We start from the raw sequence: 27,520 nt of genomic DNA, 5'->3' as shown, positions 1-27,520 counted from the left end.
GGGGGGATTGTTACTGACACTGGGGGGGATTGTTACTGACACTGGGGGGGATTGTTACTGACACTGGGGGGGATTGTTACTGGAACTGGGGGGATTGTTACTGACATGGGGGGATTGTTACTGACACTGGGGGGGATTGTTACTGACACTGGGGGGGATTGTTACTGACACTGGGGGGGATTGTTACTGACACTGGGTGGGTTGTTACTGACATGGGGGGATTGCTACTGACATGGGGGGATTGTTTCTGACACTGGGCGGGATTGTTACTGACACTGGGTGGGATTGTTACATGACACTGGGGGGGATTGTTCCTGACACTGGGGGGGATTTTTACTGACACTGGGGGGGGATTGTTACTGACACTAGGGGGATTGTTACTGACACTGGGGGGGATTGTTACATAACACTGGGGGGGATTGTTCCTGACACTGGGGGGGATTTTTACTGACACTGGGGGGGGATTGTTACTGACACTGGGGGGATTGTTACTGACACTGGGGGGGATTGTTACTGACACTGGGGGGGATTGTTACTGATACTGGGGGGGATTTTTACTGACACTGTGGGGGGGTTGTTACTGACACTGGGCGGGGATCATTACTGACAATGGGGGGATTGTTACTGACACTGGGGGGAGATTGTGACACTGGGCTGGAGAGCGGGGATTGATCCTGACACTGGTGGCGGATTGTTACTGACAGTGGGGGAGATTGTTATTGACACTGGGGGGGATTGTTACTGACACTGGGGGTTGTTGTTACTGACATGGGGGGATTGTTACTGACAGTGGGCTTGGGGAGATTGTTTCTGACACTGGGCTGGGTGGGATTGTTACTGACACTGGGGGAATTGTTACTGACACTGGGGCAGATTCTAACTGAAACTGGGGGGATTGTTACTGACACTGGGTTGGAATATTACTGACACTGGGGGGGATTGTTACTGACACTGGGCGGGATTGTTACTGCCACTGTGGGAGCATTGTAACTGAAACGGGGGAGATTGTTACTGACACTGGGGGGGATTGTTACTGACACTGGGGGTTGTTGTTACTGACACGGGGGAATTGTAACTGACAGTGGGCTTGGAGAGATTGTTTCTGACATTGGGCTGGGTGGGATTGTTACTGACACTGGGGGGGGATTGTTACTTACACTGGGGGGGTTGTTACTGACACTGGGGGGGATTGTTACTGACACTGGGGGGGATTGTTACTGAAACTGGGGGGATTGTTACTGACATGGGGGGAATGTTACTGACACTGGGGGGGATTGTTACTGACACTGGGGAGGATTGTTACTGACACTGGGGGGGATTTTTACTGACACTGGGGGGGATTGTTACTGACATGGGGGGATTGCTACTGACATGGGGGGATTGTTTCTGACACTGGGCGGGATTGTTACTGACACTGGGGGGGGATTGTTACATGACACTGGGGGGGATTGTTCCTGACACTGGGGGGGATTTTTACTGACACTGGGGGGGGATTGTTACTGACACTGGGGGGATTGTTACTGACACTGGGGGGGATTGTTAGTGACACTGGGGGGAATTGTTACTGACACTGGGGGGGATCGTTACTGACACTGGGGTGGATTGTTACTGACACTGGGGGTTGTTGTTACTGACACGGGGGAATTGTAACTGACAGTGGGCTTGGAGAGATTGTTTCTGACATTGGGCTGGGTGGGATTGTTACTGACACTGGGGGGGGGATTGTAACTTACACTGGGGGGTTGTTACTGACACTGGGGGGGATTGTTACTGACACTGGGGGTGATTGTTACTGAAACTGGGGGGATTGTTACTGACATGGGGGGAATGTTACTGACACTGGGGGGGATTGTTACTGACACTGGGGAGGATTGTTACTGACACTGGGGGGGATTTTTACTGACACTGGGGGGGATTGTTACTGACATGGGGGGATTGCTACTGACATGGGGGGATTGTTTCTGACACTGGGCGGGATTGTTACTGACACTGGGGGGGGGATTGTTACATGACACTGGGGGGGATTGTTCCTGACACTGGGGGGGATTTTTACTGACACTGGGGGGGGATTGTTACTGACACTGGGGGGATTGTTACTGACACTGGGGGGGATTGTTATTGACACTGGGGGGAATTGTTACTGACACTGGGGGGGATCGTTACTGACACTGGGGTGGATTGTTACTGACACTGGGGTTTGTTGTTACTGACACGGGTGGATTGTTACTAACAGTCGGCTTGGGGGGATTGTTACTGAAACCAAGCTGGGTGGCATTGTTACTGACACTGGGGGGGATAGTTAATGACACTGGGGGGGGATTGTTACTGACACTGGGGGGGGGATTGTTACTGACACTGAGGGGGGATTGTTACTGACACTGGGGGAGGGATTCTTACTGACACTGGGGGGATTGTTACTGACACTGGGGGGGATTGTTACTGACACTGGGTCAGATTGTTACTGACTCGGGGGGGATTGTAACTGACACTGGGGGGGATTGTCACTGACACTGGGGGGGGTAGTTACTGACACGGGGGGGATTGTTACTGACACTGGGGGGGATTGTTGCTGACTCTGGTGGAGCGATTGTTACTGACACGGGGGGATTGTTACTGACTCTGGTTGGGGGATTGTAACTCACACTGGGGGGAATGTTACTGACACTGGGGGGCGGTTGTTACTGACTCTGGTGGGACGATTCTTACTGACACTGGGGGGAATTATTACTGAGTCTGGTGGGGGGATTGTTACTGACACTGGGGTGGATTGTTACTGACACTGGGGGGGATAGTTACTGACACTGGAGGCGATTGTTACTGACACTGGGGGTGGACTGTTACTGACACTGGGGGATATTGTTACTGACACTGGGGGGCAATTGTTACTGACACTGGGGGGGATTGTTACTGAAACTGGGGGGGGATTGTTACTGACACTGGAGGCGATTGTTACTGACACTGGGGGGGGACTGTTACTGACACTGCGGGGGGGATTATTACTGACACAGGAGGGAGGATTGTTACTGACACTGGAGGCGATTGTTACTGACACTGGGGGGACTGTTACTGACACTGGGGGGGATTATTACTGACACTGGGGGGGGATTGTTACTGACACTGGGCGGGGATTATTACTGACACTGGGGGGGGAATTGTTACTGACACTGCGGGGGTTGTTACTGACACTGGGAGTGATTGTTACTGACACGGGGGGGAATGGTTACTGACACTGGGGGGGATTGTTACTGACACTGGGGAGGATTGTTACTGATACTGGGGAGGATTGTTACTGACACGGGGGGATTGTTACTGATGCTGGGGGTATTGTTACTGACATGGGGGGATTGTTACTGACACTGGGGGATTGTTACTGCCACGGGGGGATTGATACTGACACTGGGGGGGGGTTGTTACTGACACGGGGGGTATTTTTACTGACACTGGGGGAGAATGTTACTGACACTGGGGGAGATTGTTACTGACACTGCGGTGGGATTGTTACTGACACGGTGGAGGGTAGTTACTGACACTGGGGAGGATTGTTACTGACTCTGGTGGGGGGATTGTTACTGACACTGGGAGGGATTGTTACGGAACACTGAGGGGGATTGTTACTGACACTGGAGGCGATTGTTACTGACACTGGGGGAGATTGTTACAGACATGGGGTGATTGTTCCTGACACTGGGGGGATCGTTACTGACACTGGGGGGGGGGATTGTTGCTGACACTGGGGGACGGCTTGTTACTGACACTGGGGTGGATTGTTACTGACACTGGGGGGGGGATTGTAAGTGACACGGGGGGGATTGTTACTGACACTGGGGGGGATTGTTACTGACACTGGGAGGAATTGTTACTGATACTGGTGGGAATTGTTACTGACACTGGGGGTGATTTTTGCTGACACTGGGGGTGACACTTACTGACACAGGGGGGGTTTGTTACTGACACTGGGGGTGATTGTTACTGACACTGGTGGGGGGGATTGATACTGACACTGGGGGGATTGTTACTGAAACTGGGCGGATTGTTACTGACATGGGTGGATTGTTACTGACACTGGGGGGGATTGTTACTGACACTGGCGGGGACTGTTACTGACACTTGGGGGGATTGTTACTGACGCTGGGGGGGATTGTTACTGACGCTGGGGTGGATTGTTACTGACACTGGGGGGGGGATTGTAAGTGACACGGGGGGGATTGTTACTGACACTGGGGGGGATTGTTACTGACACTGGGAGGAATTGTTACTGATACTGGTGGGAATTGTTACTGACACTGGGGGTGATTTTTGCTGACACTGGGGGTGACACTTACTGACACAGGGGGGGTTTGTTACTGACACTGGGGGTGATTGTTACTGACACTGGTGGGGGGGATTGATACTGACACTGGGGGGATTGTTACTGAAACTGGGCGGATTGTTACTGACATGGGTGGATTGTTACTGACACTGGGGGGGATTGTTACTGACGCTGGGGGGGATTGTTACTGACGCTGGGGGTATTTTTACTGACACGGGTGGGATTGTTACTGACACTGGGTGTATTGTTACTGCCACGGGGTGGGGATTGTTACTGACACTGGGGGGATTTGTTACTGACACTGGGGGGATTGTTACTGAAACTGGGGGGATTGTTACTGACATGGGGGGATTGTTACTGACACTGGAGGGGATTGTTACTGACACTGGGGGGGATTGTTACTGACACTGGGGGGGATTGTTACTGACACTGGGGGGGATTGTTACTGACATGGGGGGATTGCTACTGACATGGGGGGGATTGTTTCTGACACTGGGCGGGATTGTTACTGACACTGGGGGGGATTGTTACATGACACTGGGGGGGATTTTTACTGACACTGGGGGGGATTTTTACTGACACTGGGGGGGGATTGTTACTGACACTGGGGGGATTGTGACTGACACAGGGGGGGATTGTTACTGACACTGGGGGGGATTGTTACTGACACTGGGGGGGATTTTTACTGACACTGTGGGGGGGTTGTTACTGACACTGGGGGGGATTGTTACTGACACTGGGGGGGATTGTTACTGACACTGGTGGGGGATTGTTACTCATACTGGAGGGAGAATTGTTACTGACACTGGGGGGTATTGTTACTGACATGGGAGGAATTGTTACTAACATTGGGCTGGGGGGCTTGTTACTCACACATGGGGGGAATTGTTAATGACACTGGGGGTGGGTCGTTACTGACACTGGGGTGGATTGTTCCTGACACTGGGGTTTGTTGTTACTGACACGGGTGGACTGTTACTAACAGCCGGCTTGGGGGGATTGTTACTGACACCAAGCTGGGTGGCATTGTTACTGACACTGGGGGGGATAGTTACTGACACTGGGGGGGGATTGTTACTGACACTGGGGGGGATTGTTACTGACATGGGGGGATTGCTACTGACATGGGGGGGATTGTTTCTGACACTGGGCGGGATTGTTACTGACACTGGGGGGGATTGTTACATGACACTGGGGGGGATTGTTCCTGACAGTGGGGGGGATTTTTACTGACACTGGGGGGATTGTTACTGACACTGGGGGGATTGTTACTGACACTGGGGGGGATTGTTACTGACATTGGGGGGATTTTTACTGACACTGTGGGGGGGTTGTTACTGACACTGGGCGGGGATCATTACTGACAATGGGGGGATTGTTACTGACACTGGGGGGAGATTGTGACACTGGGCTGGAGAGCGGGGATTGATCCTGACACTGGTGGCGGATTGTTACTGACAGTGGGGGAGATTGTTACTGACACTGGGGGGGATTGTTACTGACACTGGGGGTTGTTGTTACTGACACGGGGGGATTGTTACTGACAGTGGGCTTGGGGAGATTGTTTCTGACACTGGGCTGGGTGGGATTGTTACTGACACTGGGGGAATTGTTACTGACACTGGGGCGGATTCTAACTGAAACTGGGGGGATTGTTACTGACACTGGGTTGGAATATTACTGACACTGGGGGGGATTGTTACTGACACTGGGCGGGATTGTTACTGACACTTGGGGGGGATGGTTACTGACACTGGGGGGGGATTGCTACTGACACTGTGGGAGCATTGTAACTGAAACGGGGGGGATTGTTACTGACACTGGAGGGGATTGTTACTGACAATGGGAGGGATTGTTACTGACACTGGGGGGCTTGTTACTGACACTGGGGGGGATTTTTACTGACACTGGGGGGGGATTGTTACTGACACTGGGGGGGGGATTGTTACTGACACTGGGGGGGATTGTTACTGACACTGGGGGGGATTGTTACTGACACTGGGAGGGATTGTTACTGACACTGGGTGGGATTGTTACTGCCACTGAGGAGGATTGTTACGAATACGGGGGGATTGTTACTGACGCTGGGGTATAGTTACTGACACGAGGGGGATTGTTACTGACACTGAGGGGATTGTTACTGCCACGGGGGGGATTGTTACTGACACTGGGGGGGATTGTTACTGACACGGCGGGATTGTTACTGACACTGGGGAAGATTGTTACTGATACTGGGGAGATTGTTACTGACACTGCGGTGGGATTGTTACTGACACGGGGAGGGTTGTTACTGACACTGGGGGGGATTGTTACTGACACTGGGGGGGATTGTTACTGACACGGGGGGATTGTTACTGACAGTGGGCTTGGGGAGTTTGTTTCTGACACTGGGCTGGCTGCGATTGTTACTGACACTGGGGGGATTGTTACTGACACTGGGGGGGATTGTAACTGAAACTGGGGGGATTGTTACTGACACTGAGTTGGAATGTTATTGACACTGGGGGGGATTGTTACTGACTGGGCGGGATTGTTACTGACACTTGGAGGGGATGGTTACTGACACTGGGAGGGATTGTTACTGACACTGGGGGGGTTTGTTACTGACACTGGGGGGATTTTTACTGACACTGGGGGGATTGTTACTGACACTGGGGGGGATTGTTACTGACACTGGGGGGGATTGTTACTGAAACTGGGGGAGCTGTTACTGACATGGTGGGATTGTTACTGACACTGGGGGGATTGTTACTGACACTGGGGGGGATTGTTACTGACACTGGGGGGGATTGTTACTGACATGGGGGGATTGTTACTGATATGGGGGGGATTGTTACTGACACTGGGCAGGATTGTTACTGACACTGGGCGGGATTGTTACTGACACTGGGGGGGATTGTTACTGACACTGGGGGGGATTGTTCCTGACACTGGGGGCGGATTGTTACTGACATGGTGGGGGGATTGTTACTGACACTGGGGGGAATTGTCACTGACACTGGGAGGGATTGTTACTGACACTGGGGGGGATTGTTACTGACATGGGGTGATTGTTACTGACACTGGGGGGGATCGTTACTGAAACTGGGGGCGATTGTTACTGACACTGGGGGACGGATTGTTACTGACACTGGGGGGGATTGTTACTGACACTGGGGGGGATTGTTACTGACATGGGGGATTGCTACTGACATGGGGGGATTGTTTCTGACACTGGGCGGGATTGTTACTGACACTGGGGGGGATTGTTACATGACACTGGGGGGGATTGTTCCTGACACTGGGGGGGATTTTTACTGACACTGGGGGGGGATTGTTACTGACACTGGGGGGATTGTTACTGACACTGGGGGGGATTGTTACATAACACTGGGGGGGATTGTTCCTGACACTGGGGGGGATTTTTACTGACACTGGGGGGGGATTGTTACTGACACTGGGGGGATTGTTACTGACACTGGGGGGGATTGTTACTGACACTGGGGGGGATTGTTACTGATACTGGGGGGGATTTTTACTGACACTGTGGGGGGGTTGTTACTGACACTGGGCGGGGATCATTACTGACAATGGGGGGATTGTTACTGACACTGGGGGGAGATTGTGACACTGGGCTGGAGAGCGGGGATTGATCCTGACACTGGTGGCGGATTGTTACTGACAGTGGGGGAGATTGTTACTGACACTGGGGGGGATTGTTACTGACACTGAGGGTTGTTGTTACTGACATGGGGGGATTGTTACTGACAGTGGGCTTGGGGAGATTGTTTCTGACACTGGGCTGGGTGGGATTGTTACTGACACTGGGGGAATTGTTACTGACACTGGGGCAGATTCTAACTGAAACTGGGGGGATTGTTACTGACACTGGGTTGGAATATTACTGACACTGGGGGGGATTGTTACTGACACTGGGCGGGATTGTTACTGACACTGTGGGAGCATTGTAACTGAAACGGGGGAGATTGTTACTGACACTGGGGGGGATTGTTACTGACACTGGGGGTTGTTGTTACTGACACGGGAGAATTGTAACTGACAGTGGGCTTGGAGAGATTGTTTCTGACATTGGGCTGGGTGGGATTGTTACTGACACTGGGGGGGGATTGTTACTTACACTGGGGGGGTTGTTACTGACACTGGGGGGGATTGTTACTGACACTGGGGGGGATTGTTACTGAAACTGGGGGGATTGTTACTGACATGGGGGGAATGTTACTGACACTGGGGGGGATTGTTACTGACACTGGGGAGGATTGTTACTGACACTGGGGGGGATTTTTACTGACACTGGGGGGGATTGTTACTGACATGGGGGGATTGCTACTGACATGGGGGAATGTTTCTGACACTGGGCGGGATTGTTACTGACACTGGGGGGGGATTGTTACATGACACTGGGGGGGATTGTTCCTGACACTGGGGGGGATTTTTACTGACACTGGGGGGGGATTGTTACTGACACTGGGGGGATTGTTACTGACACTGGGGGGGATTGTTAGTGACACTGGGGGGAATTGTTACTGACACTGGGGGGGATCGTTACTGACACTGGGGTGGATTGTTACTGACACTGGGGTTTGTTGTTACTGACACGGGTGGATTGTTACTAACAGTCGGCTTGGGGGGATTGTTACTGAAACCAAGCTGGGTGGCATTGTTACTGACACTGGGGGGGATAGTTAATGACACTGGGGGTGGATTGTTACTGACACTGAGGGGGGATTGTTACTGACACTGGGGGAGGGATTCTTACTGACACTGGGGGGATTGTTACTGACACTGGGGGGGATTGTTACTGACACTGGGTCAGATTGTTACTGACACGGGGGGGATTGTAACTGACACTGGGGGGGATTGTCACTGACACTGGGGGGGGTAGTTACTGACACTGGGGGGGATTGTTACTGACACTGGGGGGGATTGTTGCTGACTCTGGTGGGGCGATTGTTACTGACACGGGGGGATTGTTACTGACTCTGGTTGGGGGATTGTAACTCACACTGGGGGGAATGTTACTGACACTGGGGGGCGGTTGTTACTGACTCTGGTGGGACGATTCTTACTGACACTGGGGGGAATTGTTAATGAGTCTGGTGGGGGGATTGTTACTGACACTGGGGTGGATTGTTACTGACACTGGGGGGGATAGTTACTGACACTGGAGGCGATTGTTACTGACACTGGGGGTGGACTGTTACTGACACTGGGGGGTATTGTTACTGACACTGGGGGGCAATTGTTACTGACACTGGGGGGGATTGTTACTGAAACTGGGGGGGGATTGTTACTGACACTGGAGGCGATTGTTACTGACACTGGGGGGGGGACTGTTACTGACACTGCGGGGGGGATTATTACTGACACAGGACGGAGGATTGTTACTGACACTGGAGGCGATTGTTACTGACACTGGGGGGACTGTTACTGACACTGGGGGGGATTATTACTGACACTGGGGGGGATTGTTACTGACACTGGGCGGGGATTATTACTGACACTGGGGGGGGAATTGTTACTGACACTGCGGGGGTTGTTACTGACACTGGGAGTGATTGTTACTGACACGGGGGGGAATGGTTACTGACACTGGGGGGGATTGTTACTGACACTGGGGAGGATTGTTACTGATACTGGGGAGGATTGTTACTGACACGGGGGGATTGTTACTGATGCTGGGGGTATTGTTACTGACATGGGGGGATTGTTACTGACACTGGGGGATTGTTACTGCCACGGGGGGATTGATACTGACACTGGGGGGAGGGTTGTTACTGACACGGGGGGGATTTTTACTGACACTGGGGGAGAATGTTACTGACACTGGGGGAGATTGTTACTGACACTGCGGTGGGATTGTTACTGACACGGTGGAGGGTAGTTACTGACACTGGGGAGGATTGTTACTGACTCTGGTGGGGGGATTGTTACTGACACTGGGAGGGATTGTTACGGAACACTGAGGGGGATTGTTACTGACACTGGAGGCGATTGTTACTGACACTGGGGGACATTGTTACAGACATGGGGTGATTGTTCCTGACACTGGGGGGATCGTTACTGACACTGGGGGGGGGGGATTGTTGCTGACACTGGGGGACGGCTTGTTACTGACACTGGGGTGGATTGTTACTGACACTGGGGGGGGGGATTGTAAGTGACACGGGGGGGATTGTTACTGACACTGGGGGGGATTGTTACTGACACTGGGAGGAATTGTTACTGATACTGGTGGGAATTGTTACTGACACTGGGGGTGATTTTTGCTGACACTGGGGGTGACACTTACTGACACGGGGGGTGTTTGTTACTGACACTGGGGGTGATTGTTACTGACACTGGTGGGGGGGATTGATACTGACACTGGGGGGATTGTTACTGAAACTGGGCGGATTGTTACTGACATGGGTGGATTGTTACTGACACTGGGGGGGATTGTTACTGACACTGGCGGGGACTGTTACTGACACTTGGGGGGATTGTTACTGACGCTGGGGGGGATTGTTACTGACGCTGGGGGTATTTTTACTGACACGGGTGGGATTGTTACTGACACTGGGTGTATTGTTACTGCCACGGGGGTGGGGATTGTTACTGACACTGGGGGGATTTGTTACTGACACTGGGGGGATTGTTACTGAAACTGGGGGGATTGTTACTGACATGGGGGGATTGTTACTGACACTGGAGGGGATTGTTACTGACACTGGGGGGGATTGTTACTGACACTGGGGGGGATTGTTACTGACACTGGGGGGGATTGTTACTGACATGGGGGGATTGCTACTGACATGGGGGGGATTGTTTCTGACACTGGGCGGGATTGTTACTGACACTGGGGGGGATTGTTACATGACACTGGGGGGGATTTTTACTGACACTGGGGGGGATTTTTACTGACACTGGGGGGGGATTGTTACTGACACTGGGGGGATTGTGACTGACACAGGGGGGGATTGTTACTGACACTGGGGGGGATTGTTACTGACACTGGGGGGGATTTTTACTGACACTGTGGGGGGGTTGTTACTGACACTGGGGGGGATTGTTACTGACACTGGGGGGGATTGTTACTGACACTGGTGGGGGATTGTTACTCATACTGGAGGGAGAATTGTTACTGACACTGGGGGGTATTGTTACTGACATGGAGGAATTTTTACTAACATTGGGCTGGGGGGCTTGTTACTCACACATGGGGGGAATTGTTAATGACACTGGGGGTGGGTCGTTACTGACACTGGGGTGGATTGTTCCTGACACTGGGGTTTGTTGTTACTGACACGGGTGGATTGTTACTAACAGTCGGCTTGGGGGGATTGTTACTGACACCAAGCTGGGTGGCATTGTTACTGACACTGGGGGGATAGTTACTGACACTGGGGGGGGATTGTTACTGACATTGGGGGGGATTGTTACTGACATGGGGGGATTGCTACTGACATGGGGGGGATTGTTTCTGACACTGGGCGGGATTGTTACTGACACTGGGGGGGATTGTTACATGACACTGGGGGGATTGTTCCTGACAGTGGGGGGGATTTTTACTGACACTGGGGGGATTGTTACTGACACTGGGGGGATTGTTACTGACACTGGGGGGGATTGTTACTGACATTGGGGGGATTTTTACTGACACTGTGGGGGGGTTGTTACTGACACTGGGCGGGGATCATTACTGACAATGGGGGGATTGTTACTGACACTGGGGGGAGATTGTGACACTGGGCTGGAGAGCGGGGATTGATCCTGACACTGGTGGCGGATTGTTACTGACAGTGGGGGAGATTGTTACTGACACTGGGGGGGATTGTTACTGACACTGGGGGTTGTTGTTACTGACACGGGGGGATTGTTACTGACAGTGGGCTTGGGGAGATTGTTTCTGACACTGGGCTGGGTGGGATTGTTACTGACACTGGGGGAATTGTTACTGACACTGGGGCGGATTCTAACTGAAACTGGGGGGATTGTTACTGACACTGGGTTGGAATATTACTGACACTGGGGGGGATTGTTACTGACACTGGGCGGGATTGTTACTGACACTTGGGGGGGATGGTTACTGACACTGGGGGGGATTGCTACTGACACTGTGGGAGCATTGTAACTGAAACGGGGGGGATTGTTACTGACACTGGAGGGGATTGTTACTGACAATGGGAGGGATTGTTACTGACACTGGGGGGCTTGTTACTGACACTGGGGGGGATTTTTACTGACACTGGGGGGGGATTGTTACTGACACTGGGGGGGGATTGTTACTGACACTGGGGGGGATTGTTACTGACACTGGGGGGGATTGTTACTGACACTGGGAGGGATTGTTACTGACACTGGGTGGGATTGTTACTGCCACTGAGGAGGATTGTTATGAATACGGGGGGATTGTTACTGACGCTGGGGTATAGTTACTGACACGAGGGGGATTGTTACTGACACTGAGGGGATTGTTACTGCCACGGGGGGGATTGTTACTGACACTGGGGGGGATTGTTACTGACACGGCGGGATTGTTACTGACACTGGGGAAGATTGTTACTGATACTGGGGAGATTGTTACTGACACTGCGGTGGGATTGTTACTGACATGGGGAGGGTTGTTACTGACACTGGGGGGGATTGTTACTGACACTGGGGGGATTGTTACTGACACGGGGGGATTGTTACTGACAGTGGGCTTGGGGAGTTTGTTTCTGACACTGGGCTGGCTGCGATTGTTACTGACACTGGGGGGATTGTTACTGACACTGGGGGGGATTGTAACTGAAACTGGGGGGATTGTTACTGACACTGAGTTGGAATGTTATTGACACTGGGGGGGATTGTTACTGACTGGGCGGGATTGTTACTGACACTTGGAGGGGATGGTTACTGACACTGGGAGGGATTGTTACTGACACTGGGGGGGTTTGTTACTGACACTGGGGGGATTTTTACTGACACTGGGGGGATTGTTACTGACACTGGGGGGGGTTGTTACTGACACTGGGGGGGATTGTTACTGAAACTGGGGGAGCTGTTACTGACATGGTGGGATTGTTACTGACACTGGGGGGATTGTTACTGACACTGGGGGGGATTGTTACTGACACTGGGGGGGATTGTTACTGACATGGGGGGATTGTTACTGATATGGGGGGGATTGTTACTGACACTGGGCAGGATTGTTACTGACACTGGGCGGGATTGTTACTGACACTGGGGGGGATTGTTACTGACACTGGGGGGGATTGTTCCTGACACTGGGGGCGGATTGTTACTGACATGGTGGGGGGATTGTTACTGACACTGGGGGGAATTGTCACTGACACTGGGAGGGATTGTTACTGACACTGGGGGGGATTGTTACTGACATGGGGTGATTGTTACTGACACTGGGGGGGATCGTTACTGAAACTGGGGGCGATTGATACTGACACTGGGGGACGGATTGTTACTGACACTGGGGGGGATTGTTACTGACACTGGGGGGGATTGTTACTGACATGGGGGGATTGCTACTGACATGGGGGGATTGTTTCTGACACTGGGCGGGATTGTTACTGACACTGGGGGGGTTTGTTACATGACACTGGGGGGGATTGTTCCTGACACTGGGGGGGATTTTTACTGACACTGGGGGGGGATTGTTACTGACACTGGGGGGATTGTTACTGACACTGGGGGGGATTGTTACATAACACTGGGGGGGATTGTTCCTGACACTGGGGGGGATTTTTACTGACACTGGGGGGGGATTGTTACTGACACTGGGGGGATTGTTACTGACACTGGGGGGGATTGTTACTGACACTGGGGGGGATTGTTACTGATACTGGGGGGGATTTTTACTGACACTGTGGGGGGGTTGTTACTGACACTGGGCGGGGATCATTATTGACAATGGGGGGATTGTTACTGACACTGGGGGGAGATTGTGACACTGGGCTGGAGAGCGGGGATTGATCCTGACACTGGTGGCGGATTGTTACTGACAGTGGGGGAGATTGTTACTGACACTGGGGGGGATTGTTACTGACACTGGGGGTTGTTGTTACTGACATGGGGGGATTGTTACTGACAGTGGGCTTGGGGAGATTGTTTCTGACACTGGGCTGGGTGGGATTGTTACTGACACTGGGGTGGATTGTTACTGACACTGGGGTTTGTTGTTACTGACACGGGTGGATTGTTAGTAACAGTCGGCTTGGGGGGATTGTTACTGAAACCAAGCTGGGTGGCATTGTTACTGACACTGGGGGGGATAGTTAATGACACTGGGGGTGGATTGTTACTGACACTGAGGGGGGATTGTTACTGACACTGGGGGAGGGATTCTTACTGACACTGGGGGGATTGTTACTGACACTGGGGGGGATTGTTACTGACACTGGGTCAGATTGTTACTGACACGGGGGGGATTGTAACTGACACTGGGGGGGATTGTCACTGACACTGGGGGGGGTAGTTACTGACACTGGGGGGGATTGTTACTGACACTGGGGGGGATTGTTGCTGACTCTGGTGGGGCGATTGTTACTGACACGGGGGGATTGTTACTGACTCTGGTTGGGGGATTGTAACTCACACTGGGGGGAATGTTACTGACACTGGGGGGCGGTTGTTACTGACTCTGGTGGGACGATTCTTACTGACACTGGGGGGAATTGTTAATGAGTCTGGTGGGGGGATTGTTACTGACACTGGGGTGGATTGTTACTGACACTGGGGGGGATAGTTACTGACACTGGAGGCGATTGTTACTGACACTGGGGGTGGACTGTTACTGACACTGGGGGGTATTGTTACTGACACTGGGGGGCAATTGTTACTGACACTGGGGGGGATTGTTACTGACACTGGGGGGGGATTGTTACTGACACTGGAGGCGATTGTTACTGACACTGGGGGGGACTGTTACTGACACTGCGGGGGGGATTATTACTGACACTGGAGGGAGGATTGTTACTGACACTGGAGGCGATTGTTACTGACACTGGGGGGACTGTTACTGACACTGGGGGGGATTATTACTGACACTGGGGGGGGATTGTTACTGACACTGGGCGGGGATTATTACTGACACTGGGGGGGGAATTGTTACTGACACTGCGGGGGTTGTTACTGACACTGGGAGTGATTGTTACTGACACGGGGGGGAATGGTTACTGACACTGGGGGGGATTGTTACTGACACTGGGGAGGATTGTTACTGACACTGGGGAGGATTGTTACTGACACGGGGGGATTGTTACTGATGCTGGGGGTATTGTTACTGACATGGGGGGATTGTTACTGACACTGGGGGATTGTTACTGCCACGGGGGGATTGATACTGACACTGGGGGGTGGGGTTGTTACTGACACGGGGGGGATTTTTACTGACACTGGGGGAGAATGTTACTGACACTGGGGGAGATTGTTACTGACACTGCGGTGGGATTGTTACTGACACGGTGGAGGGTAGTTACTGACACTGGGGAGGATTGTTACTGACTCTGGTGGGGGGATTGTTACTGACACTGGGAGGGATTGTTACGGAACACTGAGGTGGATTGTTACTGACACTGGAGGCGATTGTTACTGACACTGGGGGAGATTGTTACAGACATGGGGTGATTGTTCCTGACACTGGGGGGATCGTTACTGACACTGGGGGGGGGGATTGTTGCTGACACTGGGGGTCGGCTTGTTACTGACACTGGGGTGGATTGTTACTGACACTGGGGGGGGGATTGTAAGTGACACGGGGGGGATTGTTACTGACACTGGGGGGGATGGTTACTGACACTGGGAGGAATTGTTACTGATACTGGTGGGAATTGTTACTGACACTGGGGGTGATTTTTGCTGACACTGGGGGTGACTCTTACTGACACGGGGGGGGTTTGTTCCTGACACTGGGGGTGATTGTTAACACACTGGTGGGGGGGATTGATACTGACACTGGGGGGATTGTTACTGAAACTGGGCGGATTGTTACTGACATGGGTGGATTGTTACTGACACTGGGGGGGATTGTTACTGACACTGGCGGGGACTGTTACTGACACGGGTGGGATTGTTACTGACACTGGGTGTATTGTTACTGCCACGGGGTGGGGATTGTTACTGACACTGTGGGGGATTGTTACTGACACGGGGGGATTGTTACTGATACTGGGGGAGATTGTTACTGCAACTGGGGGAGATTGTTACTGAAGCTGCGGTGGGATTGTTACTGACATGGGGAGGGTTGTTACTGACACTGGGGGGGATTGTTACTGACTGGTGGCGGGATTGTTACTGACACTGGGGGGGATTGTTACTAACACTGGGGGATTGTTACTGACACTGGGGGGGGATTGTTACTGACTCTGGTGGGGCGATTGTTCCTGACACTGGGGGGGATTGTTACTGACTCTGGTAGGTGGATTGTTACTGACACTGGGGGGGATTGTTACTGAAACTGGGGGGGATTGTTACTGACACTGGAGGCGATTGCGACTGACACTGGGGGAGATTGTTACTGACACTGGGGGGATTGTTACTGACACTGGGGGGAGATTGTGACACTGGGCTGGAGAGCGGGGATTGATCCTGACACTGGTGGCGGATTGTTACTGACAGTGGGGGAGATTGTTACTGACACTGGGGGGGATTGTTACTGACACTGGGGGTTGTTGTTACTGACACGGGGGGATTGTTACTGACAGTGGGCTTGCGGAGATTGTTTCTGACACTGGGCTGGGTGGGATTGTTACTGACACTGGGGGAATTGTTACTGACACTGGGGCGGATTCTAACTGACACTGGGGGGATTGTTACTGACACTGGGTTGGAATATTACTGACACTGGGGGGGATTGTTACTGACACTGGGCGGGATTGTTACTGACACTTGGGGGTGATGGTTACTGACACTGGGGGGGATTGTTACTGACACTGTGGGAGCATTGTAACTGAAACGGGGGGGATTGTTACTGACACTGGGGGGGATTGTTACTGACAATGGGAGGGATTGTTACTGACACTGGGCGGATTGCTACTGACACTGGGGGGGATTTTTACTGACACTGGGGGGGGATTGTTACTGACACTGGGGGGGGATTGTTACTGACACTGGGGGGGATTGTTACTGACACTGGGGGGGATTGTTACTGACACTGGGAGGGATTGTTACTGACACTGGGTGGGATTGTTACTGCCACTGAGGAGGATTGTTACATATACGGGGGGATTGTTACTGACGCTGGGGTATAGTTACTGACACGAGGGGTATTGTTACTGACACTGGGGGGATTGTTACTGCCACGGGGGGGATTGTTACTGACACTGGGAGGGATTGTTACTGACACTGTGGGGGATTGTTACTGACATGGGGGGATTGTTACTGACAGTGGGCTTGGGTAGTTTGTTTCTGACACTGGGCTGGGTGCGATTGTTACTGACACTGGGGGGATTGTTACTGACACTGGGGGGGATTGTAACTGAAACTGGGGGGATTGCTACTGACACTGAGTTGGAATGTTACTGACACTGGGGGGGATTGTTACTGACAGGGCGGGATTGTTACTGACACTTGGGGGGGATGGTTACTGACACTGGGAGGGATTGTTACTGACACTGGGGGGGTTTGTTACTGACACTGGGGGGATTTTTACTGACACTGGGGGGATTGTTACTGACACTGGGGGGGGATTGTTACTGACACGGGGGGGATTGTTACTGTCACTGAGGGTTGTTGTTACTGACACGGGGGGATTGTAACACAGTGGGCTTGGGGAGATTGTTTCTGACACTGGGCTGGGTGGGATTGTTACTGACACTGCGGGGGGATTTTTACTGACACTGGGGGGATTGTTACTGGCACTGGGGGGGATTGTTAATGACACTGGGGGGGATTGTTACTGAAACTGGGGGGGATGGTTACTGACACTGGGGGGATTGTTGCTGACAATGGGAGGGATTGTTACTGACACTGGGTTGGAATGTTACTGGCACTGGGGGGGATTGTTACTGACACTGGGCGGGATTGTTACTGACTCTGGGGGGGATGGTTACTGACACTGGGGGGATTGTTACAGACACTGGGGGGGATTGTAACTGACACGGGAGGGGATTGTTACTGACACTGGGGGGGATTGTTACTGACACTGGGAGGAATTGTTACTGACACTGGGTGGGATTGTTACTGACACTGGGGGGGAATGTTACTGACACTGGGGGGGATTTTTATTGACACTGGGGGTGATTGCTACTGACACTGGGGGGGGGATTGTTGCTGACACGGAGGGACGGATTGTTACTGACACTGGGGGGGGATCGTTACTGACACTGGGGGGAGATTGTGACACTGGGCTGGGGAGGGGCGATTGATCCTGACACTGAGGGTGGATTGTTACTGATAGTGGGGGAGATTGTTACTGACACTGGGGGGGATTGTTACTGACACTGAGGGTTGTTGTTACTGACATGGGGGGATTGTAACTGACAGTGGGCTTGGGGAGATTGTTTCTGACACTGGGCTGGGTGGGATTGTTACTGACAGTGGGGGGGGATTGTTACTGACACTGGGGGGTTTGTTACTGACACTGGGGGGGGATTGTTACTGACACTGGGGGGGATTGTTACTGAAACTGGGGGTGGATGGTTACTGACACTGGGGGGATTGTTACTGACAATGGGAGGGATTGTTACTGACACTGGGTTGGAATGTTACTGACACTGGGGGGGATTGTTACTGACACTGGGCGGGATTGTTACTGACACTGGGGGGGATGGTTACTGACACTGGGGGGATTGTTACAGACACTGGGAGGGATTGTAACTGACACAGGTGGGGATTGTTACTGACACTGGGGGGGATTGTTACTGACACTGGGAGGAATTGTTACTGACACTGGGGGGATTGTTACTGACACTGGGGGGGATTTTTACTGACACTGGGGGGATTGTTACTGACACTGGGGGGGATTGTTCCTGACACTGGGGGGGGATTATTACTGACACGGGGGGGATTGTTACTGATACTGGGGGGAATTGTCACTGACACTGGGAGGGATTGTTACTGACACTGGGGGGGATTGTTACTGACACTGGGGGGGATTTTTACTGACACTGGGGGGGATTGTTACTGACATGGGGTGATTGTTACTGACACTGGGGGGGATCGTTACTGACACTGGGGGGGATTGTTACTGACACTGGGGGACGGATTGTTACTGACACTGGGGGATCATTACTGACACTGGGGGGAGATTGTGACACTGGGCTGGGGAGGCGGGATTGATCCTGACACTGGGGGCGGATTGTTACTGACAATGGGGAAATTGTTACTGACACTGGGGGAGATTGTTACTGACACTGGGGCTTGTTGTTACTGACACGGGTGGATTGTTACTGACAGTGGGCTTGGGGAGATTGTTTCTGACACTGGGCTGGGTGGGATTGTTACTGACACTGTGGGGATTGTTGCTGACACTGGGGGGGATTGTTACTGACACTGGGGGGATTGTTACTGACACTGGGTTGGAATGTCACTGACACTGGGGGGGATTGTCACTGACACTGGGCGGGAGTGTTACTGACACTGGGGGAGAATGTTACTGACACTGGGGGAGGTTGTTACTGACACTGCGGTGGGTTTGTTACTGACACGGGGGAGGGTAGTTACTGACACTGGCGAGGATTGTTACTGACTCTGGTGGGGGGATTGTTACTGACACTGGGGGGGATTGTTACGGAACACTGAGGGGGATTGTTACTGACACTGGAGGCGATTGTTACTGACACTGGGGGAGATTGTTACTGACATGGGGTGATTGTTCCTGACGCTGGGGGGGATCGTTACTGACACTGGGGGGGGGATTGTTGCTGACACTGGGGGACGGCTTGTTACTGACACTGGGGTGGATTGTTACTGACACTGGGGGGGGGATTGTAAGTGACACGGGGGGGATTGTTACTGACACTGGGGGGGATTGTTACTGACACTGGGAGGGATTGTTACTGACTCTGGTGGGAATTGTTACTGACTCTGGGGGTGATTTTTGCTGACACTGGGGGTGACTCTTACTGACACGGGGGGGGTTTGTTACTGACACTGGGGGGGATTGTTACTGATACTGGTGGGGGGGATTGATACTGACACTGGGGGGATTGTTACTGAAACTGGGAGGATTGTTACTGACATGGGTGGATTGTTACTAACACTGGTGGGGATTGTTACTGACACTGGCGGGGACTGTTACTGACACTTGGGGGATTGTTACTGACACTGGGGGGGATTGTTACTGACGCTGGGGGTATTGTTACTGACACGGGTGGGATTGTTACTGACACAGGGTGTATTGTTACTGCCACGGGGTGGGGATTGTTACTGACACTGTGGGGGATTGTTACTGACACGGGTGGGATTGTTACTGACACAGGGTGTATTGTTACTGCCACGGGGTGGGGATTGTTACTGACACTGTGGGGGATTGTTACTGACACGGGGGGGATTGTTACTGACACTGGGGGAGATTGTTACTGCAACTGGGGGAGATTGTTACTGAAGCTGCGGTGGGATTGTTACTGACATGGGGAGGGTTGTTACTGACACTGGGGGGGATTGTTACTGACTGGTGGGGTGATTGTTCCTGACGCTGGGGGGGATCGTTACTGACACTGGGGGGGCGATTGTTGCTGACACTGGGGGACGGCTTGTTACTGACACTGGGGGGGGATTATTACTGACACGGGGGGGATTGTTACTGATACTGGGGGGAATTGTCACTGACACTGGGAGGGATTGTTACTGACACTGGGGGGGATTGTTACTGACACTGGGGGGGATTTTTACTGACACTGGGGGGGATTGTTACTGACATGGGGTGATTGTTACTGACACTGGGGGGGATCGTTACTGACACTGGGGGGGATTGTTACTGACACTGGGGGACGGATTGTTACTGACACTGGGGGATCATTACTGACACTGGGGGGAGATTGTGACACTGGGCTGGGGAGGCGGGATTGATCCTGACACTGGGGGCGGATTGTTACTGACAATGGGGAAATTGTTACTGACACTGGGGGAGATTGTTACTGACACTGGGGCTTGTTGTTACTGACACGGGTGGATTGTTACTGACAGTGGGCTTGGGGAGATTGTTTCTGACACTGGGCTGGGTGGGATTGTTACTGACACTGTGGGGATTGTTGCTGACACTGGGGGGGATTGTTACTGACACTGGGGGGATTGTTACTGACACTGGGTTGGAATGTCACTGACACTGGGGGGGATTGTCACTGACACTGGGCGGGAGTGTTACTGACACTGGGGGAGAATGTTACTGACACTGGGGGAGGTTGTTACTGACACTGCGGTGGGTTTGTTACTGACACGGGGGAGGGTAGTTACTGACACTGGCGAGGATTGTTACTGACTCTGGTGGGGGGATTGTTACTGACACTGGGGGGGATTGTTACGGAACACTGAGGGGGATTGTTACTGACACTGGAGGCGATTGTTACTGACACTGGGGGAGATTGTTACTGACATGGGGTGATTGTTCCTGACGCTGGGGGGGATCGTTACTGACACTGGGGGGGGGATTGTTGCTGACACTGGGGGACGGCTTGTTACTGACACTGGGGTGGATTGTTACTGACACTGGGGGGGGGATTGTAAGTGACACGGGGGGGATTGTTACTGACACTGGGGGGGATTGTTACTGACACTGGGAGGGATTGTTACTGACTCTGGTGGGAATTGTTACTGACTCTGGGGGTGATTTTTGCTGACACTGGGGGTGACTCTTACTGACACGGGGGGGGTTTGTTACTGACACTGGGGGGGATTGTTACTGATACTGGTGGGGGGGATTGATACTGACACTGGGGGGATTGTTACTGAAACTGGGAGGATTGTTACTGACATGGGTGGATTGTTACTAACACTGGTGGGGATTGTTACTGACACTGGCGGGGACTGTTACTGACACTTGGGGGATTGTTACTGACATTGGGGGGATTGTTACTGACGCTGGGGGTATTGTTACTGACACGGGTGGGATTGTTACTGACACAGGGTGTATTGTTACTGCCACGGGGTGGGGATTGTTACTGACACTGTGGGGGATTGTTACTGACACGGGGGGGATTGTTACTGACACTGGGGGAGATTGTTACTGCAACTGGGGGAGATTGTTACTGAAGCTGCGGTGGGATTGTTACTGACATGGGGAGGGTTGTTACTGACACTGGGGGGGATTGTTACTGACTGGTGGGGGGGTTGTTACTGACACTGGGGGGAATTGTTACTAACACTGGGGGATTGTTACTGACACTGGGGGGGATTGTTACTGACTCTGGTAGGTGGATTGTTACTGACACTGGCGGGGATTGTTACTGACACTGGGGGGGATTGTTACTGACACTGGGGGAGATTGTTACTGACATGGGGTGATTGTTCCTGACGCTGGGGGGGATCGTTACTGACACTGGGGGGGCGATTGTTGCTGACACTGGGGGACGGCTTGTTACTGACACTGGGGTGGATTGTTACTGACACTGGGGGGGGGATTGTAAGTGACACGGGGGGGATTGTTACTGACACTGGGGGGGATTGTTACTGACACTGGGAGGGATTGTTACTGACACTGGTGGGAATTGTTACTGACTCTGGGGGTGATTTTTGCTGACACTGTGGGTGACTCTTACTGACACGGGGGGGGTTTGTTACTGACACTGGGGGGGATTGTTACTGATACTGGTGGGGGGGATTGATACTGACACTGGGGGGATTGTTACTGAAACTGGGCGGATTGTTACTGACATGGGTGGATTGTTACTAACACTGGGGGGGATTGTTACTGACACTGGCGGGGACTGTTACTGACACTTGGGGGGATTGTTACTGACACTGGGGGGGATTGTTACTGACGCTGGGGGTGTTGTTACTGACACGGGTGGGATTGTTACTGACACAGGGTGTATTGTTACTGCCACGGGGTGGGGATTGTTACTGACACTGTGGGGGATTGTTACTGACACGGGGGGATTGTTACTGACACTGAGGGAGATTGTTACAGACACTGGGGGGGATTGTAACTGACACGGGAGGGGATTGTTATTGACACTGGGGGGGATTGTTACTGACACTGGGAGGAATTGTTACTGACACTGGGGGGGATTGTTACTGACACTGGGGGGGAATGTTACTGACACTGGGGGGGATTTTTACTGACACTGGGGGGGATTGCTACTGACACTGGGGGGGGGATTGTTGCTGACACGGGGGGACGGATTGTTACTGACACTGGGGGGGATCGTTACTGACACTGGGGGGAGATTGTGACACTGGGCTGGGGAGGGGCGATTGATCCTGACACTGAGGGTGGATTGTTACTGATAGTGGGGGAGATTGTTACTGACACTGGGGGGGATTGTTACTGACACTGAGGGTTGTTGTTACTGACACGGGGGGATTGTAACTGACAGTGGGCTTGGGGAGATTGTTTCTGACACTGGGCTGGGTGGGATTGTTACTGACAGTGGGGGGGGATTGTTACTGACACTGGGGGGTTTGTTACTGACACTGGGGGGGGATTGTTACTGACACTGGGGGGGATTGTTACTGAAACTGGGGGGGGATGGTTACTGACACTGGGGGGATTGTTACTGACAATGGGAGGGATTGTTACTGACACTGGGTTGGAATGTTACTGACACTGGGGGGGATTGTTACTGACACTGGGAGGGATTGTTACTGACTCTGGGGGGGATGGTTACTGACACTGGGGGGATTGTTACAGACACTGGGAGGGATTGTAACTGACACGGGTGGGGATTGTTACTGACACTGGGGGGGATTGTTACTGACACTGGGAGGAATTGTTACTGACACTGGGGGGATTGTTACTGACACTGGGAGGGATTGTTACTGACACTGGTGGGAATTGTTACTGACTCTGGGGGTGATTTTTGCTGACACTGGGGGTGACTCTTACTGACACGGGGGGGGTTTGTTACTGACACTGGGGGGGATTGTTACTGATACTGGGAGGATTGTTACTGACATGGGTGGATTGTTACTAACACTGGTGGGGATTGTTACTGACACTGGCGGGGACTGTTACTGACACTTGGGGGATTGTTACTGACACTGGGGGGGATTGTTACTGACGCTGGGGGTATTGTTACTGACACGGGTGGGATTGTTACTGACACAGGGTGTATTGTTACTGCCACGGGGTGGGGATTGTTACTGACACTGTGGGGGATTGTTACTGACACGGGGGGGATTGTTACTGACACTGGGGGAGATTGCTACTGCAACTGGGGGAGATTGTTACTGAAGCTGCGGTGGGATTGTTACTGACATGGGGAGGGTTGTTACTGACACTGGGGGAGATTGTTACTGCAACTGGGGGAGATTGTTACTGAAGCTGCGGTGGGATTGTTACTGACATGGGGATGGTTGTTACTGACACTGGGGGGGATTGTTACTGACTGGTGGGGGGGTTGTTACTGACACTGGGGGGGATTGTTACTAACACTGGGGGATTGTTACTGACACTGGGGGGGATTGTTACTGACTCTGGTAGGTGGATTGTTACTGACACTGGGGGGGATTGTTACTGACACTGGGGGGGATTGTTACTGACACTGGGGGAGATTGTTACTGACATGGGGTGATTGTTCCTGACGCTGGGGGCGATCGTTACTGACACTGGGGGGGGGGATTGTTGCTGACACTGGGGGACGGCTTGTTACTGACACTGGGGTGGATTGTTACTGACACTGGGGGGGGGGATTGTAAGTGACACGGGGGGGATTGTTACTGACACTGGGGGGGATTGTTACTGACACTGGGAGGGATTGTTACTGACACTGGTGGGAATTGTTACTGACTCTGGGGGTGATTTTTGCTGACACTGGGGGTGACTCTTACTGACACGGGGGGGGTTTGTTCCTGACACTGGGGGGGATTGTTACTGATACTGGTGGGGGGGATTGATACTGACACTGGGGGGATTGTTACTGAAACTGGGCGGATTGTTACTGACATGGGTGGATTGTTACTAACACTGGGGGGGATTGTTACTGACACTGGCGGGGACTGTTCCTGACACTTGGGGGGATTGTTACTGACACTGGGGGGGATTGTTACTGACGCTGGCGGTATTGTTACTGACACGGCTGGGATTGTTACTGACACAGGGTGTATTGTTACTGCCACGGGGTGGGGATTGTTACTGACACTGTGGGGGATTGTTACTGACACGGGGGGGATTGTTACTGACACTGGGGGAGATTGATACTGACACTGGGGGGATTGTTACTGAAACTGGGCGGATTGTTACTGACATGGGTGGATTGTTACTAACACTGGGGGGGATTGTTACTGACACTGGCGGGGACTGTTCCTGACACTTGGGGGGATTGTTACTGACACTGGGGGGGATTGTTACTGACGCTGGCGGTATTGTTACTGACACGGGTGGGATTGTTACTGACACAGGGTGTATTGTTACTGCCACGGGTGGGATTGTTACTGACACAGGGTGTATTGTTACTGCCACGGGGTGGGGATTGTTACTGACACTGTGGGGGATTGTTACTGACATGGGGAGGGTTGTTACTGACACTGGGGGGGATTGTTACTGACTGGTGGGGGGGTTGTTACTGACACTGGGGGGGATTGTTACTAACACTGGGGGATTGTTACTGACACTGGGGGGGATTGTTACTGACTCTGGTAGGTGGATTGTTACTGACACTGGGGGGGATTGTTACTGACACTGGGGGGGATTGTTACTGACACTGGAGGCGATTGCTACTGACACTGGGGGAGATTGTTACTGACATGGGGTGATTGTTACTGACACTGGGCGGGGATCATTACTGACACTGGGGGGATTGTTACTGACACTGGGGGGAGATTGTGACACTGGGCTGGAGAGCGAGGATTGATCCTGACACTGGTGGCGGATTGTTACTGACAGTGGGGGAGATTGTTACTGACACTGGGTTGGAATATTACTGACACTGGGGGGGATTGTTACTGACACTGGGCGGGATTGTTACTGACACTTGGGGGTGATGGTTACTGACACTGGGGGGGGATTGTTACTGACACTGTGGGAGCATTGTAACTGAAACGGGGGGGATTGTTACTGACACTGGGGGGGATTGTTACTGACAATGGGAGGGATTGTTACTGACACTGGGCGGATAGTTACTGACACTGGGGGGGATTTTTACTGACACTGGGGGGGGATTGTTACTGACACTGGGGGGGGGATTGTTACTGACACTGGGGGGGATTGTTACTGACTCTGGGGGGGATTGTTACTGACACTAGGAGGGATTGTTACTGACACTGGGTGGGATTGTTACTGCCACTGAGGAGGTTTGTTACGTATACGGGGGGATTGTTACTGACGCTGGGGTATAGTTACTGACACGAGGGGGATTGTTACTGACACTGGGGGGATTGTTACTGCCACGGGGGGGGATTGTTACTGACACTGGGAGGGATTGTTACTGACACTGGGGGGATTGTTACTGACACGGGGGGATTGTTACTGACAGTGGGCTTGGGGAGTTTGTTTCTGACACTGGGCTGGGTGCGATTGTTACTGACACTGGGGGGATTGTTACTGACACTGGGGGGGATTGTAACTGAAACTGGGGGGATTGTTACTGACACTGAGTTGGAATGTTACTGACACTGGGGGGGATTGTTACTGACTGGGCGGGATTGTTACTGACACTTGGGGGGGATGGTTACTGACACTGGGAGGGATTGTTACTGACACTGGGGGGGTTTGTTACTGACACTGGGGGGATTTTTACTGACACTGGGGGGATATTTACTGACACTGGGGGGGGATTGTTACTGACACTGGGGGGGATTGTTACTGAAACTGGGGGACTGTTACTGACATGGGGTGATTGTTACTGACACTGGGGGGGATCGTTACTGAAACTGGGGGGGATTGTTACTGACACTGGGGACGGATTGTTACTGACACTGGGGGGGATCGTTACTGACACTGGGGGGAGATTGTGACACTGGGCTGGGGAGGGGGGATTGATCCTGACACTGGCGGTGGATTTTTACTGACAGTGCGGGAGATTGTTACTGACATGGGGGAATTGTAACTGACAGTGGGCTTGGGGAGATTGTTTCTGACACTGGGCTGGGTGGGATTGTTACTGACACTGGGGGGGGATTGTTACTGACACTGGGGGGATT

The sequence above is a fragment of the Somniosus microcephalus genome, chromosome 9, assembly GCF_052327205.1.
Source record: "Somniosus microcephalus isolate GS21.2 chromosome 9, FLI_Smic_1.0, whole genome shotgun sequence".
Taxonomy (NCBI): domain Eukaryota; kingdom Metazoa; phylum Chordata; class Chondrichthyes; order Squaliformes; family Somniosidae; genus Somniosus; species Somniosus microcephalus.
The sequence above is the reverse complement of the archived record's forward strand: the minus strand, read 5'-3'. Positions refer to the sequence as shown.